The 19,675-nt window shown below is 35.2% G+C and overlaps 1 long non-coding RNA gene and 1 pseudogene across 2 annotated transcripts; both read right to left on the reverse strand.

Annotated features, from left to right (window-relative positions):
• Positions 1-4,942: 4,942 nt before the first annotated feature.
• LOC114308463 (receptor-like protein kinase FERONIA pseudogene) lies at positions 4,943-9,146 on the reverse strand (annotated as a pseudogene). The gene has a single exon (XR_014364013.1). The product of XR_014364013.1 is annotated as a receptor-like protein kinase FERONIA pseudogene (transcript).
• A 5,021-nt stretch (positions 9,147-14,167) lies between these two features.
• LOC145822571 (uncharacterized) lies at positions 14,168-18,201 on the reverse strand. The gene is made up of 3 exons (XR_014364015.1): positions 17,485-18,201; positions 16,297-16,392; positions 14,168-14,394 (listed from the first exon to the last, which is right to left on the reverse strand). It is a non-coding gene; the product is annotated as an uncharacterized LOC145822571 (long non-coding RNA).
• Positions 18,202-19,675: the final 1,474 nt, after the last annotated feature.

Genomic DNA, 19,675 nt, shown 5'->3' on the forward strand with positions numbered 1-19,675 from the left:
ACTAGGAGGGTAGTGTTCTTCGCTCGAGTGAGAACTCTTGTGCTCGAGCGACGGTCTTTTTTCTGTAAAACTTTTGGGAGTGTGTATTTTGTGCTCGAGCGCAAGAAGTTCTTGTGCTCGAGCGAGGTTACTTATCTGTGTCTGATCGCTCGAGCAACAACTCTTGTGCTTGAGCAAGCTGCGTGTATATTAGTTTGCAGCAGCACCTTTTTACATCACTTTTTCATATCATTTGTTCTAAAAATCCTAGATCGAGCCCTCTTCTCTCTAAAACTCTCTCTCTCTCTCTCTCTCTCTACATTTTTCACCTAGACCTAGGGGGTTCTCTACCCGTGTGCCTATGTTAAAAAGGTAGTACGTCTTAAGAGCTCTCTTTTGATCTGATTAAAGCTTGGTTTCAGCATTTTTAAAGTTCCTCCATCTCTTCCTTTAGTCTTCTAAACTTGAGGTAGGGATTTTCTACACTTTCATATTGTTTTTAACTTAGTTATTTGATGTTGTATGGATAAGATTGGGATTTGGAAGTTTTTAGACAAACCTAGGGTTTTGATTTAAAATCTCAAGAGATTTTAAAATGAATGTAATGGAAATGGTTATAGGAGTAAATATGAACTTGTATTGTGTTAAAATAGTTGATTTTGGTATTTGAAATGAACATGGAAAAAAGGAGAGCTTGGCCCTAAAATGACTTAAATGATTATTTTGTATAAATAATGGAATTAGTAATGAAAGTGTGAAATTGGGAGGTTGTTTATATAAATGATGGAGTTAGTTATGTATTATCTCGCACCTATGGAAATTTCGGATACTTTATCTATTGTAAAGATTGTATATCTGTTTAGAAATATCTGTTTTGGACTATCGGTGGAGGATAGTTATGATTGTTGTAGAAATTACATGAGGACTAGACGAATTAAACTAATCTGTTATTGTTGTCATTGAATACGACTGTGGTATAATACATTGTACATGTATGATATTTGGGGAGAGAAAGAGGATAGACTCCATTGAATTAAGTCGGCCTATGTGTCTTGGGTGTAAGTCCCAAAAATCGCGCGTATACATGGATTCCGATTCCCACGGATGAAGTAAAATGACAAATTGAAGTGTTGTGTGTATGTTTGAGAACCACTGAGTTGCAGTCTCAGTTGGGTGGTCTGGATAATAAGGAACATGACTCATGAATTGAGGTGAAATGAATTGGCATGAATGAAATTGAGATAAGACAGATTGGAATAAAGAAATTTGGTATATTATGATTTGTAAAATGTGATTGATTTTATGATAGGAATTAGACATACATTTCATGCTTATACCTTTGTTAAGATTCATATATTGTGTTAGATTGTTTCTACTGGGTTTTAACTCACCCAATTGGGAAAAATCATTTTCAGGTGCTGGTGACATGCCTCTGCCAAGGCAGTAGCTTGGAGAGACTTGGAGCAAGGGCTCATTTTTGTTGTATTTAATTTGTATATCCAAGGGCTTTAACTGTATTGAGCTATACTTATTTTGCTGTAACCAAGAAATGACTTGGGAAGATGTAAGCCGTTAGGGTATTTATAATATCTGTTCAACTTTCATCTTTTGATTATAAGTAACACAAGCCGTAGATTCAGGATAAGACATTTATGAATGTATATAGCATGTGTCACATTTTGTATATTAACTCCGATGAATGAAATTATGTTGTTTCAATTCTATTTCCGCAAAAGAGATGGGCTTGTCATATTTATTTTGGGGCATTACATATTATTAAATCATAATTCAAATTTAGATATTGTTATAACTTTTTGAGATCTATATCTAAATTCTTATCTTCTTTATTTTTATATAGTTTCTTTTTTTTTTTGCCCCGGGGGGGGGGATTACCTACACCTCTCTTGAGTTTTAGTTAAATTACAGATTCCCCCATGAGGTTTCAGAAATTATATCTCGCACCCCCGAGGTTTATAACCATTAACTAAACGTTAAGAATGGTTAGCTAACATCACTAAAATATAAATTGATGGACGATATTGCTCTTGCTGAAATCCCTTTCCTAAATCAACAAAATTTACAAAAGAATTACGTTAGATGGAAAAAGAATTAAGTTTTTTGAATCATGTTTGATTTGTTGTTTAGAAAAAAAAAATTCAGAATTTAAAAAAAAATAAAAACTAATTTAATAAAAATAAATATGAAAAAGTATATTTAATTTGTAAAAATTATTTCTAACCACTCAAAAGATAAAATTATATAAAAAAACAATAATTATTTTTTATTTTTTATTTCTTAACCAAATTCATTTTTAATTTAAAAAAATTAAAATAAATTTTTAAAAATCAAACAAAACATATTATAAGAATTTTTTGACAAGCCATTTCTTGTGTTTTTAACTTATTTAATTATTTGTTAATTTTATGATATTTTCATCATCTGACACTACAATATATAATAGTTTTAGAGACTAATTTTTTTTTATTTCGAAAAGTGAAAATTTTGTTGCAAAAGATATTTAGGGCCTAATTTCTATCGTCGTGAGGATAGCCACTAAAAGGTCGTCCTGAAAAGTCAAAAATAAGGTTTTTAGCTATAAAATTTAGAAAATATTAATAATAAATAAACTTTTAGGGACAAAATAATTTAGTCTCAAAATGATTTATTTTTTGAGACAAAAAATTTGATACCAAAAAGATAATAATTAATCATTAATGTTCATTTTTCGTTGCTAAAAATATAATAACGACACTTTTTGCAGCAAAAATATTTGGTCCCCTAAAAATAATTTTGTCCCTAAATTTTGGTCTCTAAAATCTTAATTTTTTGTAATGTGATAAGTGTTTTTCCATTTTAATTTTGCATTTCATAACTTATTTAAAAATGATAATTTAGCTAAACCTCAAGAGGGTGTAGGTAATTTGCCATTATTTGTCAAAAGGGCATTTTAGTTAATTTACGATATCCGTTAATGGCATTAATTGCGATGGGACGAGATGTAATTTTTGAAATCTCAGAGGAGAATCTGTAATTTCGTTAAACATCAAGGGAGGTGTAAGTAATTTGCCTTTTTTTAGATGGAGTTGTGGGTTTCTATTTTTTTTTTTAAATTTAATTTATCTGTGGTTTCTGTTTGTTTTTAATTATTATTATTTAGATAAGTTATTATGCGAGTTAAATAAGTGATAGATATGTGAGTTTTATTGATTTAAAGTATGATAGTGAGAGATATTTTCAAATTAGATTTGTTTAGATAGACTTTAAAGATTTTTAAAATTTAAAATTAGATATTGAGAGGCAAAAAATATATTTTAACTGAATAACTAAAATTTAAATTGATTAATTTTATCTGTTTGTATATTTGTTTTTTAATTTTTTTTTGGTTAGGTTATAATATAATATATAAGATATAAATAGATATCCACAACTTTCATGAAAAATTTTATATGATTTTTTTGAGAAAAGAAAAGGAATGCAAGTTTTAATATTTTTTTTTTTGATAATTGATGAGAGAGATTATGAAATATTTTTGTTATCTTTCTATTTGAAATCCAAAAATTAATGGATAATTATTATTTCTAAAATAATTAAATAAATAAATCAGCCGATAGGTTTCTTTTAATCTATTTTATAAATTGAAAAATCAATAATTTTAGAATAAGAGTTTGGAGCTCGTAGGAGACTTCTCATTAGAAACCCCTTTTTCTTTATATAATATATAGATAGATAGATATAGATATAGATATTTAAATTTGTTTTATATATTTTTTTAATATACAAATTATTTTTTTTAGATTTTTTATAAAAATAGTTTAACAATCTCAACACTAATCATAGTGTGTGAGAGAAGTTGAAAAGAGTGCTGCAATAATTATGAGAAAAGTCAAAAAGGTTTGTGGGTTGAAAGAAAGCGATAAATGTTGATTTTTTTTTTAAATCAAAAAATTAGAAAATTAAGATTGAAATATTAGAACTTCCATAAGGTTTGTGGGTTAGAAACCTCATTTTCCTAATATAATATATAGATTTTATACCATATTTAAAAACTTTTCTATGATTTAAGCAATTTGTCTCAATTTGTAACATTAGTCAAAAACTTTTTTCATGATTTAAGCAATTTGTTTCAATTTGTATTATTAGTCAAAAAAAATTTCACGATTTCATGAAATTTGTTTCAAAATTACTACACAAAATTTCCATGGCTACGTGCTTCGATTATCTAGGGTTTTGGAGGGATTTTTCAATCTATTTTAGTGTACAAATACATCTTAAATTAGTGTAGATATTTTGTAGAAAATATTATTATAATGGATCGTACTTTTATATATATAAAAAAATGGTTATTAATAAAGTATGAGGGTATGAGCTCAATTTATGAATTAGAATATTTATTTGAAGGGTAGAATTAATTAAATTAGTGATAGGAAAAATAATTCGGTTTAGATTTTTCATTTTCTAATTAAAAGACGATTAATCGAACGAACCTTACAAGAATTAGAAATCTAGGGCTTTGGGCGATTATTCTTCAATTAGAGGGTTAATTAATTATTATTAGGGTATTAGAAATTATTCTTAAGTTGTTGGGTTCAATTAGGGTTCATATGGTTCCGATCGGGACACGTTCTCGATTCTAGGGTTAAAATCGCAAGTAAATGAAGAATTAAAAGCTTTTATTCTAATAACTCAAAAGTGAGGGCCTTAATTTATAAATTGAAACATTTATTTAAATGCAATATTTAATTGAATTTAGATTTGGGAATTTAATTTGGTTAAAAGCTTCCTCGTTTCGAATTAAATGACGAATTGTAATGAGAACCGGACAGTTAAGATTTTGTGCGGTAAACCTATAATTAGGGAGTTAATTGATTATTATTATGGCTTGGGAAATGATTTATGAGTTTCCGGGTTCGATTAGGGTTTGGAATTTTTTGGTTAGCGCATGTTTCCAACTCTAGAGCTAAAATTGAATTTAAATTGAAGATCTTTATATAAATAATTCAAAAGTAAAGATCTAAACGAAATTACAAAAATCGGGACCTCATATCATGCCAACAATGTGTACGAGGGGACGATATTTGTGGCAGATCAACATCTTCTATATCCCTGCATTGATCCTGTGCCACCAAAGCCACCAAGGATCGTCTAGAGTTTTTTTTTTCTAAAGTTTCCTAAAGTGGTGTGTTGTATGGGTGAGATTTAATGCTGAAAAATTGATGTGACTTGTCATTAAATCTCAACCATACAACACACCACTCTAGGAAACTTTAGGAGAAAAAAACTCTAGAGGATCCTTGCTCCACCAAAGCGCACTCAAGGCTCACCACTACATCAGCCATTGTAGGACGTCCATTTGGCTGATTATGTAAACATTTTTTAGCAACTTTTGTGAACACCTTCAGGCAATGCGGCGAGATTTGGTCCTTTATACTAGGGTCAATGATCTGACCAAGTTTCTTCTTCTTGATACAATGTTGAGCCCATAGGGCTAGACTGCATTGTTCTTCCTCAAGTCTCATATCGACTGCCGGCCTCCCACAAAGCACTTCCAACAACACGACACCGAAGGCATACACATCTGATTTCTTGGTTAGCCGACGAGTCATGAAATACTCTGGATCCAAATAACCAAATGTGCCTTTAACATCTGTGCTAACATGGGTGCCAAAATCGCTTGTGATGCCCATTTTGCACAAACCAAAATCTGAAATCTTAGCCACCCAAACCTTATCCAATAGAATATTTGTGGTCTTCATATCTCGGTGTATAACACCTTGCTGAGTACTCGTGTGAAGGTAATCCAATCCACATGCAACACCAATGCAAATGTTGAGTCTTTGCTCCCATGACATATGACAAATATTTCCACTGGTATTAATTTTGTAGAGATGATCAGCAAGGGTACCATTCTCTATATACTCATAAACAAGGATCATCTCATCGCCTTCTTCGCAATAGCCTATAAGACTGACAAGATGATTGTGTCGAAGCGTGGAAAGCATCTCGATCTCTGTCCAAAACTCATGTGCACCTTGCTTAGACATTGAATTCAACCGCTTTATAGCGACAGTGGTTTCCTCACCGTCGATGAATCCTTTATAGACTTTACCAAATCCACCACTTCCAATGACCAATTCATCATCGAAGTTGTGGGTCATAGATTGAATCTCAGCAAGAGAGAAGCGACGACACAATCCGTCAGACGGTAATGATGAAGCAGATTTGATCTCTGTGAGTGAGAATTGTCCGCAGAGATTAGACGGCAGTGATGAAGCGTTGGTCTTCGTGGGATTTGACCTGTGCGAAAGCCAAAATTGGACACATGATGACTTGACCACGCTTGCACCGGAGTCTCTTACTCTCCTCGAACGCCGGAAAATCAAGAAACCAATCACTGAAATCAAGAATACTCCGCCGATTACACCTCCGGCGACGGCAAAGACCCACGACAACGATGTTTTACTATTCTGTTTGCCCGGTAGCTTTGGATACGGTGCGGGTGGTGCAGGAACCATAGCGTATTCAGGATTGGGCCCGGCGAGACTACCGTCCGATTGACTCAATTTGAAGATCTCTAAACCGTTCAAGATTGCATCAGCGTACATGGGCCTGGTGTCCACATTCGCGTGTATCGCGAGCCACAAATCCACCTTACTCCGGAGACCATCGACGGCTGGGATCAAAAGAACATAGTCTTTGAAAACAGGAATGCCGTTACCCCCACTCAAGTGTATAACATCAACCACTTGCTCAGCCGTCTGATTATTCATATAGACAGAAAATATCCTCTCATTTTCTTTGGTTACCTCCAGTTGAAACTCGCAAAAATGAAGCCTAGCCAGGTACCGGAACCCAGAATCAACGGTGAAGGTCCAAGTCAAATTGTACTGCAAGTTTATATGTGGGTCCTTTCCCATGGTCCGAGCCGAAGTGTACACAGTCGCCGGAGCAGTGTAATTCGGCGTCTCGTTAGTGTACCGAATTGGAACGTCAAAATGAGGAGTCAAACCAAAGGCCGCGCCGTATATATACGGGTCATCTTGATGCCACGTCCGGTACAGGCCAGTATCGTCATTCACAGATAAGTCTTTGCCACCGACGTTTAACCGGTACAGAGTTTCAAGAGCAGTGTTGTTGTCGATATAGAAATATTGTTGAGAGCCAACCAAAGGGATACTATTGAGATCGCCTTTCACGTAGAAATTGTTGGGAATCGAAACGACTTCGATGCCGTTGATAAAGGCGTATGAGTTGGGAGATGGGTTGAATGTTACGTCAAGCTTTTGGGTGTCTCTGACATTGACAATGAACTCTTTGACGAGATAGGCTTTTTGAGGAACCAAAGCAGAGACGGTGAGGAAGGCACTGAAGTTGGTTAGGAGGGTGTAGTTTGCGGCGGTGACGGAGAAGTAAGAGTTTGATCTGTTGAGATTTGAGAAGGTGGCTGGGTTGAAGTGGAGGCGGATGAATTTGGGGCCATCGGATACGTTGAAGGTGTAGGTGAATTTGGAGGTGGAGATAAGGGCGGTGAGGAAAGGGATGTCGTTGACGGAAGGGTCTAGTTCGGTGGCTGTGGATAGTGATGAGGTGGTGCCGATGTTGGACTCTGACAATTTTGACTTGGCATGACCGTCCCAGACCCGGCCGTCTTGCGACGTGGCATTGGAGGATGAGCCGCAGTTGACGAGGAAGTAATCGATGGGTGTGTAAGGCGGTGTTGCGTCTGCGGCGGTGGAGGAGAGGAGGTGGAGTAAGGAATAGAGGTAGAGAGCGAAGGTGAGCATGTTGGTGCGGGGGTTTGAAGATTCAAATGTTTGACGTATTGTCAAGTCCAAAATGGAGGCTGAGGTGATGAGTTTTTTCAATTTAAGTTGGATGCTGAGGGTTTTTTCATATTAAGCTAAATTATCGTCTTAATTCTTAAATTAAGCTTAATTTAGACAGAATTTTTAAATTAGACTAAAGTACTATTACAAATCACGCTTTTACTGTTTGAAGTAGAAAATTTGATGAATAGTAAAAGCGCTATTAGAGACCGTGCTTTTAATTAAAAAAACGTTGTTACAAACTACGCTTTTAACATAAATTTATTTTCTGAAGAAAACGTGGTTCCAAACCACGCTTTCACTGTGCATATTGTTTAATTTGTTTTCTGAAGAAAATGTAGTTTCAAATCACGCTTTCACTGTGCTTTCACTATGCATATTGTTTAATTTATTTTTTGAAGAAAACGTGGTTTCAAACCACGCTTTCACTGTGCATACAATTTAAGTTTGTTTTCTGAAGAAAACGTGATTGTGAATCACGGTTTCACTGTTCACTACAATAAGCGTGGATTGAAACCACGCTTTTACTATTCATTTAAAATTTATTTTATTTTATTTTATTTTATTAATTTTTTTTTAAAATTTTTTTTTCTATTGTCATTGTTTTGGTGATAATGTAATTCATAAATTTTTTTTGGCTTCTCTAAAGCCGTTCTCATGTTAATTTTTTTTTTCTTTTGTCTTTATTTTGGGTTAGAAGATGTAATTCAGGAATTTTTTTTAGCTTTACTCAAACCGTTTTTATGTAATTTTTTTTTTCTTTTGGCTTTGTTTGCGTTAGAAGGTGATAATGTAATTCAGAATTTTTTTTGGCTTTACTAAAGCCGTTTTCATGTAAAATTTTCTTTTTTTTTTCTTTTGTCTTTGTTTTGGGTTAGAAGGTGTTATTCAGAAATTTATTTTGGCTTTACTAAAGTCGTTTTCATTTAAATATATATATATTTTTTCTTTTGTTTTTTTTTTTTGGGTTAGAAGATGATAATGTAATTCAGAAAACCAGTTTAGTAAAACCGTTTTCTAGCCGTTTTCATTAAAAAAAAATTTTTTTTTTCTTTCGTCTTTGTTTTTGAGTTAGAAGGTGATATACATGGTCTATAGTCCTAAGCACACCCAAACACTATGCAGTTCGACGAACAACGACGAAGGGTGAGACGCGAAGAGCACCGCGGAGTAGGCCAAGAAGATGAAAGCCACCGCGAGAGCTGCAGCAAGAAGGAAGAAGAGAAAGACCTCAAATTTTGGTGATGTATTTTTTACATATGAATGGTACTTTTTCCGTTTTTTGCTATGTAATATAACTTGTATGTAATTTGAATTCCGATTACGAACATGAACTTATGTAATGTAAATATTGGGTTGGAGTTGATGTTATTGTGATTCAATTGGTTTCGCTTATTTCATAAGACTAATGTTGTGCAATGAATGAATGAATGGAAAGATTATTTGTTTTATTCAATTGGTAGTGTATTTTTTGTAAGAATGATAACGTTATTTGTTATATTCAATGAATAATGGTTACATTTTTGGGTTGTCACGATTGAAAAGATGAACAAGTTAAGAGAATGTGTATGTCTCCTAAAATAAATTTTGTCAATATTTTTGTAATAAAACTTAATACATAATGTACGAAGTCACTAATTTACTAAATACTCATACAGGCATGAAAACAACATAACTGAAGTTGCAAATATAATAGTTTCCAGTTATATAGGTAGTACAGACATAAGTCTCCCACAAAAATACATTCCGAATACCATGAACTGAACACACAATACATAAACATAACAGTTAGACAGACAACTATTAGGCAGACAATCTGACAAACTCATTACGGAAACACTTAGTCTAATACAGACATTACATATTAATGCATGATCTAATATTGCCGAAGTGTAGACATTAACACCTAATTCGCGCTTAAATCGGCAATCTCAAAGTCTGAATAATCCAAAAGCTCAGCGTCAGAGACAAGTTCAGGATCTTCCATGATACCCTTGATTGCCGCAACATTTGGTTCTGCTATGTTCTTTTGGGCATCCTTCTTAACTATGAATAGTTGCATATCGCGGGCTAACCTACGGCGCATTTGAGAAATCTCACGTTGTAGTCTTTTACATAGTCGATCAACATTATCAGGATCTTCCTTTTGGATCTCAACAGAACGTGCTTTTGGCACCTTAAGTTGATTTTCTCGACTTAAGGTTTCCAACTGTACCCGCTCTATAAATAGTGCGAGCCACTTGAGACGAGCAACGTCAGACAAACCATATCCTGTTTTATTGTCAGATGGGTCCATACATGAACCTCCTTGAACTCGATAATACTTGGGCATCAAAAAATATCACTTCCCAAACCCATCACGATAACCACAAGCATGATCTAAAATAGGTATTGTTGTTTCGTCTTCAGCATTGCAACGTCCCCTTCCCCTCCTCGTCGTGAACTGTCACCCCTTTGCAAGTTCCTACCACCTCTGCGATTCCCACTCCCTCCCATGAATCGTGTAGCCATGTTAATTTTTTTAAACAAATGAATGATAATTTCGTAGGGCGAAATGAGTTGTAAGATTGTGTCTTCACTTTTAGTCGTTTAAATAGTTGGTTATGAACGGCTTTAGAAAGATGCCTCTCCATCACAATCCCACATATACGAACAAGGTATGAGTTGTCACTAGAATGACAAAATAGAGAAAAGAAAATACTGTGTACCAAGTCACGTGACTTGACAATCCATCTGCATATACCGACAAAATAAGGGCATGCTCACTGTAAGGTAAATTAGTGAATTTACTGTTGCCATGTGACTTTCTGAATTAACAATCCCACATATATCAATAAGAGATGAGTTGTCACTGTAATCAGAAAACAGAGAAAAGCAATGCATGTGCACCAAGTCACATGACTTGACAATCCATCTGCATATACCGACAACATAAAGGCATGCTCACTGTAAGCTAAATCAGTGAATTCACTGTTGCCATGTAACTTTCTGAATTGAAAATCCCACATATATAAATAAGAGATGAGTTGTCACTGTAATAAAAAAATTGAGAAAACTAAAGCTTGTGCACCAAGTCAAATAGTGATCCTCTAGGTAAAGAATTTTTACAATTGATTAATTACATATTCAATTGCATATCAGAATTTTCTCATAATTTTTGGGAGTCAAAATCTATATTAACTGGTGCATTCAAATATGTCCAGAAAATTGGTGTTAAACAGTAATTTCGGAAGTGTTGTTCTCTTTGGATATAAATTCAGAAAATCTCAAATCAGCGTCATTAGAACTGCTTAGAAGTCTAGTTTCTTACATTTTTAGCCTTGCGTTGATTGCTATTCTATACTAAGAGAATCGTCAATTTCTTTAAAGAGGTGCGTAACACAATCTGTTTCGGTATAATTAATTGTAAATAGATATTTTGACAAGCAAAGCAAGTAAAACCAATTGGATTTTAAACTTAGTCCCTCAACTGCACTAACCACATGGCTTTGAGCTTGTTTGTCTAGTCCTCAAGTTTAGTTTTCTGTCAACCCCTCATTCCTTACCAGGGTCATCATGTTGACTGGACTTCCAGGAATTGGAAAGCGACTCTTTCTTCTTTCCTGATGGAGATTGAAATTCTTTACCTAGAGGATCACTATTTGACAAGCCCCAGTTAAGGGAAGCTTTTCACCGAGCTACTTGTTCTGTTTTATGTGTTATTGAAGGCGATAGTTCGTTTGTCTGAACTTTATTAGTCCCCCAACTAGACCAACCACTTGGCTTTGAGCTTGTTTGTCCAGGCCCCAAGTTTAGTTTTCTGTCAAACCCCCATTCCTTACCAGAGTCATCATTTTGACTGGACTTTCAAGAATTGGAAGGCGACTCTTTCTTTTTTCCTGATAGAGATTGAAATTCTTTACCTAGAGGATCACAATTTGACGAGCCCCAGTTGAGGGAAGCTTTTCACCGATCTACTCCCATTCTGTTTTATATGTTGTTGAAGGCAGTAGTTCGTTTGTCTGAACTTTATTAGTCCCTTAACTAGACCAACCACTTGGCTTTGAGCTTGTTTGTCCAGCCCCCAAGTCTAGTTTTCTGTCAACCCCCCATTCCTTACCAGAGTCATCATTTTGACTGGACTTCCAAGAATTGGAAGGCGACTCTTTCCTCTTTCCTGATGGAGATTGAAATTCTTTACCTAGAGGATCACTATTTGACGAGCCCCAGTTAAGGGAAGCTTTTCACCGAGCTACTCCCAATCTGTTTTATGTATTGTTGAAGGCAGTAGTTCGTTTGTCTGAACTTTATTAGTCCCCCAACTGGACCAACTACTTGGCTTTGAGCTTGTTTCTCCAGCCCCCAAGTTTAGTTTTCTGTCAACCTCCCATTCCTTACCAGAGTCATCATTTTGACTGGACTTCCAACAATTGGAAGGAGACTCTTTCTTCTTTCCTGTTGGAGATTGAAATTCTTTACCTAGAGGATCACTATTTGACGGGCCCCAGTTAAGGGAAGCTTTTGACTGAGCTACCTGTTCTATTTTCTGTGCTGTTGAATACGGTAGTTCGTCTGTCGTAACTTTATTAGTCTCCTAATTAGACCAACCACTTGGCTTTGAGATTGTTTCTCCAGCTAACAAATTTTGTCTCTCTCTCTCTCTCTCTCTCCCGGGTTAGGTTTCATAAAATACTCTCATAAAAATCATAAAAAAAATTATTACCACAAATTTTTAAAATAAGTTTAAGTTTTTTTAAATGTCTTCATAAACATCTAACATGTAAATATTTGTTTGAAATACTTCAAAATTTTATAAATATGTCAAGAAGATGATTGGTTGATAATTAAATATTATCTGATTATCAACCAATCATCTTCTTCACACATCACTAAATCTACAAAGTGGGTACAAAAAATGGAGTTGTATATCATGTTTGAAAAAAAATAAAAATAAAAATAACCTTCAGTATTCACATAATTCAACATGCATTAATCCATTCATTAATCCAGAACATTCATTAACTCATTGCAATTCAATAAAGAAAGTCATGAACTAATAAAGAAAATACTTATAAATCTAGTTATTTCATAAACTTCAGGTTCATATAACAAATACTTGAAATACATCGGTAAGTTAGATGAACAACAACATTGTCTTACACTCTAGTAACGAAGATACGACACAGCATACAAACATATATGAAAGATAAAGGTGTTTGATTTCTCATTCCTTATCTGACATGTAGTAGTCAGAGAGATATTTTTCATTGTTTAAGACATTATTTTGCTCAATCACTGTCAAATCTCTGTTACTTGCTTCTGCCATTTCGATGGCTTGCTGAAGGATGAAATGTCGACATCTCCGCATCAACATCATGTTGTTCTCCTTCTTAATTCTGCTAACTGCTTTTTCATAGTCCACTACAACAAATTTGGGATTTAAAGACTAAACAAATTTGTCCTAAAACGTATATATTTCGTCACTCAAACTAATTATGACGAAAAGTTTTCGTCACCCGTTTTGTCGCCAAAGCGTCGTCGCTAAAAGGTCTTAGAGACAAAAACAAATTCGTCTTTGAAAATGATAAATTTGTGACAAATTTTTTTGTCTCCAATACACTCTGTTGGGAACATACTTGTAAGTAATTAACGACAAAATATTTTGTCATTAAAAAAAGAAATTAGAGACAAAAATATTTTGTCATAAATATAAGAAATAGAGACGAAATAATTTTTTCACGTTTAATATAAACGAAGACGAAAAATTTTTGTCAAAGAAATTACCAATAGAGACAAAAACAAATTCATCATTAAAAATGATAAATTTGTGACGAATTTTTTTGTCTCCAATACACTCTGTTGGGAACATACTTGTAAGTAATTAACGACAAAATATTTCGTCATTAAAGAAATAAATTAGAGACGAAAGTATTTTGTCATAAATATAAGAAATAGAGACGAAAAAATGTTGTCACGTTTAATATAAACGAAGACGAAAAAAATTTGTCAAAGAAGCTACCAATAGAGACAAACAAATTCATCATTAAAAATGATGAAATAATGTCAAAAAAAAATCGTCACACATTTACGGTAATAGTGACAAAATGTGGCTATTTTTCGTCATGACAAATTCATTTAGCGACGAAATAAAGAATTCATGACAAAATTAATCTTCTACCTAAGCCAAATAAGAGACGAAAAAACCTTCTTTAGGGATAGAAAATTTTGTCACTAATTCCATAATATCTTTTTCCACATTATATACCTATTTTATCAAAATCTGAATTTTAGTTCAACAAATATAACCATGTTCATGTTGAAACCTGTTGAATATAACTCCATTCACAACTTAACTTAACCTAACATGTCATCAACACATTTATGAATTAACAAAATGAAAATATACATTCATCATTACAAATAATTTCATCCTAATACAATATAATAGTGCAATATCCACAAAATATCCAAAAGTTATAACTTGTACAATTCCACCAAGCATCTAACAATAATTAGTGCAACTCCACAAAGTATGTGTATCCTTATCAAACAAAATGAACATTCAAGCAAATTACATCATTGTTGCACGTCAAAAATGTCACCCCAATCCAATCTGCAAAAAAATAAATTAAAAGCTTTAGTAATTAATTAATTATACAAAAGATTAAAAACATTAGTAACTCATCAATTTACAATTAGATCAATTATATAATTTATCCCTCTAACAGACTTTTTTTCGAGATTATGAGAACAAAAAATTAATTTTAAGGCTAATTCACAAATGGTGCATCCCATTAATGTGCCGTAAGTTCACACAACTTATATTGGTCCCTCCTAAGATGTTTCTGTTGGTTCCTGTACAAATTTGTGGTTGTGTGATAATTTAGCCTTTCGACGGCCTTTTTTGAAACTTTAAGTATAGAGAAAAAGAAATATTTTTTAGACTAATTCGCAATTTATATATCCCGTGCACCTGTATAAATTGGATGTCCTATGCATGTTTCCATTACTTTCTAATTTTTCAAACATATATTCTTTTATAAAATTTGTTATATTAAAGTTAATATACTTTACCAAGAAGTATGTCCACTTGTGGATGAGTCCCCCCCACTTCCAAAGTGTCCAATGAATCCTTTGGTCCTGAAAAAGTTGACAACATCAGCCATTATCTCCCCTTGCTTCTTCCTACTCTTTGGTCCTCAAAATTAGTTTGTCTAGAATGAAATCCGGCTCTAACTCCCAAATCGAGAACCCGATTCGAGTCCTAGCTTCTCCCACAAGTCTCTCGTGCCTAAGCGGTCATGTGTGCCAAGTTTTATACTAATCCGACACCGTTTGGTGATTTTGAGGTGTCAACACCTCGAATTCTAAGTTTCTTAAAGAGTTAATTTGCCTAGAATGAAATTCGGCTCTAACTCCCAAACCAGGAACCCGATTCGAGTCTCGTCTTCTCCCACAAGTCTCTTATGCCTAGGCGGTCGTGTGTGCCAGATTTCGTGCTGATCCAGTGCCATTTGGTGATTTTGGGACGTCAACACCTCGAATTCTAAGTTTCTTAAAAAATTAGTTTGCCTAGCGTGAATCCGACTCTAACTCCTAAACTAGGAACCCGACTCGAGTCCCGACTTCTCCTACAAGTCTCTCGTGCCTAGGCGGTCTTGTGTGCCATGTTTCGTGCTACTCCGATGCCGTTTGGTGATTTTGGGGCGTCAACACCTTGAATTCTAAGTTTTTTAAGGAACTAGTTTGCCTAGCGTGAAATCTGGCTCTAACTCCCAAACCGGGAACCCAATTCGAGTCTCGTCTTCTCCCACAAGTCTCTCGTGCCTAGACGGTCGTGTGTGCCAAGTTTCGTGCAACTCTGACGCCGTTTGGTGATTTTTGGGCATTAACACCTTGAATTCTAAGTTTCTAGGGATGATTGATCAACTCTCCCTCCCAATCCACACTTGTTAAGCCATATTTTCGCCTGTGCAACAAGCTTCATTTCAAGAAGAAACATGTAGGGCCATTTTAGAACCTTATCCAATAGCAAAGTATTCTTCGGTTTTCTATACAACTTCTAAAACAGTTTTTCCAAATATTAGAAGTGAAAACTGTTACCTGTTATTGCATGCATTATCAATTTAGCATAATTTGAATCAAAAGCACTGAAGTGAACATATGCATTAACGAATAGATAAATAAATACATGCATAAATGCATTCTTGTGAAAGAAAATAAAAAGCAATTTAACATTTTCTGTTGCAGCTTGTTCAATCAATGCACAGCCCAGATCAAGTTTATCATTAGTAACAAGTTGCACAACTTGTTCAAGTTCACTTGCAATATTTAAACCCTAAAGCAAATTCCGAAGCTGACTTGATATTGAGCCACATAAGGGTTCCTATCAGTAATCACACCAGGTAACAAAGGCAAACAAACATAAGATTCTAATCAGATAAGAATGCTATATTTTCAGATAACAAAACAGGACAATATAACAGCAAAAGAGATCTCCAGTTTGAGATGAAACCTTGCATGTTACATGAGCTAAACTTCCAGCCAAACTGGCAACCATCAAGTGTGCTGCATTACGTATGCGTGTCTCATCTAACTCCATGGCATAATCCTACAATTGCATTGTTAGTCTCTAGTAAGAAAGCAACTAATAACAAATTACCCTATGCATGAAATAATAATAATAATAATAACAATAATAATAATAATAATAATAATAATAATAAGAAGAAGACCGTTAAAACAAGTTCTTTTGTTGTTTGAGTTGCTATAAAAACAAGTTCTTTTGTTGTTTAAGATTCCAAAACAAGTTTTTGCTTTGTATTTTATAAGAACAGCTCATTATTTAAGTTTTAAACACCTAAAGCTGAGGTCCACAGCTAAGAGCATTGACAACATGCAATGTGGTCAAGTTTGAAAAAATTCTACATTCACCTCATGGTTCAGGGGCTTCCAGAAAAGGTCATTGGCAGCTGTAATAGCCATTTGACCAACACACAACCAACAAATCATCAACTTCCTTTATAAATGGTATACTCGTATATTCTTCCAAAGAAAGCCATGTAGAGTTTTCATTTTTAGAGTAAAGGATTTTTTTGTGAATATGCCTTACTCCTTGTACACTTCACTAGTGAGTAAAGGATTTTTTTTGTGAATATGCAATACAACTACGTCAACTTTAGTAAACATTAAAGAGGAAAATAACAAACATTGGACTCCTTGTAGACCATAGTGTGAGGTAACCAACAAATAGACCAAGGTGAAGCTGACGAAAATAACTGTGGCACATGAGCAAAGAAGCAACGAAAACTATGATTTAAGTTATTAAGAAATTTCCTAACAGAAAATTAGAAAACATCTTAATATTGAAATTAATTAATCAAACTGAAGGCCAAACAAGAGAAGGCAGAACCGAAAATTGAAATTATCAAACATGACAATAGTTCAATAATATACTACAAAACATCCATTAATCAAGAAATCACTCTTTGCAAAGTATTATGGACACTATATGGTCAAAGCTGATTCATATATGTCAAGCACACAAGTTACATACAAAAAGTGATTGCTCGAAATGGCTCGAATTTAGTTTTGCACTCAACTTGCTGCTACTGTGCAATACACCCACACTTTTCATTTCAAAAACAAACCCCAAAAAAAAAAAGAAAAAAGAATAGAGCAGAGAATAGAGAGAGATGAGCACTGTGTCTTCCTAAAACCTAGCGGAACCGTCTCTGTGTTCCGCCGCTACTGTTGTTTGATCGAAGTGGAAGAGGAGGAGCTTTGTGTGCCACTGCTTGATCGGATTTATTTCCCCTTGTGTCATTGCTCTTCCATTGCTCGGTCCATTGTGGTTGCCATGGCTGCTAGCCACTGTTAAAACTAGTACTATCATCAAACTAATTAAGATGATGGTGAAAACTAGAGCTACGTCCCCAAAAAAATTAGCACTTTGAACATTATTTGAGCCTTTGTTTCTGATCTGTCCATGGCCACTGATGGTGAACTATGATCTCATTTGGTAGGCCTCTAGTTTCTTGCACAGAGGGGATGGCGCCACTGTAGACACCCCATTTTTGACCGTCCTCAAGACTTGGACGTCACCGTTTGAACACTCGGTGATTATCTATGTTTGTGTTCGTTTGGAGTTCCCGGAGGTCTCGGCTCGCGTGCCTTGCCTCAGGATCTCCGAACTCGACCGTTTAGTGTCTGGTTTTGCACCAAACACTTGTGTTTTGCCTTGGAAGGGCAGGGTAGGGCTTGTAGACCATCCCCACCCACCACCGGCAGTGGCTAGAGGCCACCGGCTGGTGTTTGCTGCCGCCGGCCGGCACTATTTGTTGCCGGTCAGCACTATTTAGTGCCGGCCGGCACTCTTTTTGGCCAAGATGGCATTTTTGGCCGGCCGATTGCTGTTCATCTGCTTTTGCATCCCTCCATACACGTGTATGGAGGGATCTCCCTCTTGTAAAGCTTGTCTTGTAAGCTTTACAAGACATAGAGAGAGGCTCTCTCTTGTAACAAGAGGAGAGGACTTAGGTTAGAGACTTGAGAGATTTTGAGAGCAAAAACAGCCATTGTTGAGCTCTTGTTCTAGGGTTTGAGTTAGATACATTTTCTATCTCTCTTTCCCTCTCATTTGTGCACTAGGTGTTTTGTGTCTTACTATTGCACACAAACACCTAGTGTTTCACCTTCCTTTGGCTCTTGAGGTTCCAAAGGACTGTTTTTGAAGTTTTGGTGTAGGATCCAAGCTAAAGGAGGCCATTGGAGCACCATTTGTGAAGAGGTTTACAAGGGTGAGAACCTAGTCTCATTTTTCCCCATTTTTGCATTGATTTTCTACCTGTCTTAGAGCTATTTTTGTGCTTATTGTATAACATAAAAAGTTCTTTTTTTAAGCCCTCTTTATTGTTTATTAAGAGTGTTTTGTTGTTTGAGGGTAGTTGACCACCCTTAGGCCTTGAAAGGCCTCATTTTGGGCCATTTTGTGCTAGCTCCGGGATTTTGGTGTTGGGGTCTCTTCACCACTGAAATCTTGAGGGATTTCAGTGGTGAAGATGATGCCTTGAAGTCCCAAGAAGGAGAGGGCCACCCCCTCTCCTTGTTGTCCTTGAAAAGGGCATGTTTTGGCCTCTTAAGAGAGCATTATGCTTGAGTGTGTGTTGAGCATGTTTAGGTTGTTTTTCATGCTTATATATCCATAATATAACATGATTTCAAGTTGGTTTTGGTACTCCATGCATGCTTAGCATAGTTGCCATGTAATGCCTTGTTTATGCCTTAATGTGCCTTAGGTTGTTAGCCTTTGTTGGAGCATGTTTTAGGCTTAGTCTTGTGAAGATTATGTGCTTATTTTGCCATGTTCTAGGTCTGTCCTAAGTTGCTTGGGTCAAATTTGGCATGCATCATATAGCTCCTTTGTATTTGGGCTTGTTGGCCTTGGGTATGTGCATGTGTAGCATGACATCTTTGCATCGAATTGGTGATTTGGGGTCCCTCCACATGTTATTTCAGTCCCATTTCCATGCTTGTTTGATTGCCTTGCATGCCCCTTTAATGCTTTGGAAGCTTGTGTAGCAATGCTCCATGTTTTGGTGTCTATGCATGCCTTTGTTTTTGAGTCACTTAGATGCCATCTAAGTAGTCCTTTAGCTTTGTTTTAACATGCTAAACCTCTGATTTTGGTCCTTCCTTTCATGCCATGTTTGGTCTTGTTAAGTGTAGTTCAATGCTCATTGGCTTGCTTTGAACATTTGGATCATTTTGCATGTGAATGTTAGCTTATCTTGTTGCTTGGTTTGGCACCATCCTAACATGACTTTTAATGCTCATGTTGCATGCTAATTAGTCCATGATTCCCCCTTTCAAATGTGTTTGAGGGTTGTTCAATT

This window comes from Camellia sinensis, chromosome 3 (assembly GCF_055761805.1).
Source record: "Camellia sinensis isolate YWXY chromosome 3, ASM5576180v1, whole genome shotgun sequence".
Taxonomy (NCBI): domain Eukaryota; kingdom Viridiplantae; phylum Streptophyta; class Magnoliopsida; order Ericales; family Theaceae; genus Camellia; species Camellia sinensis.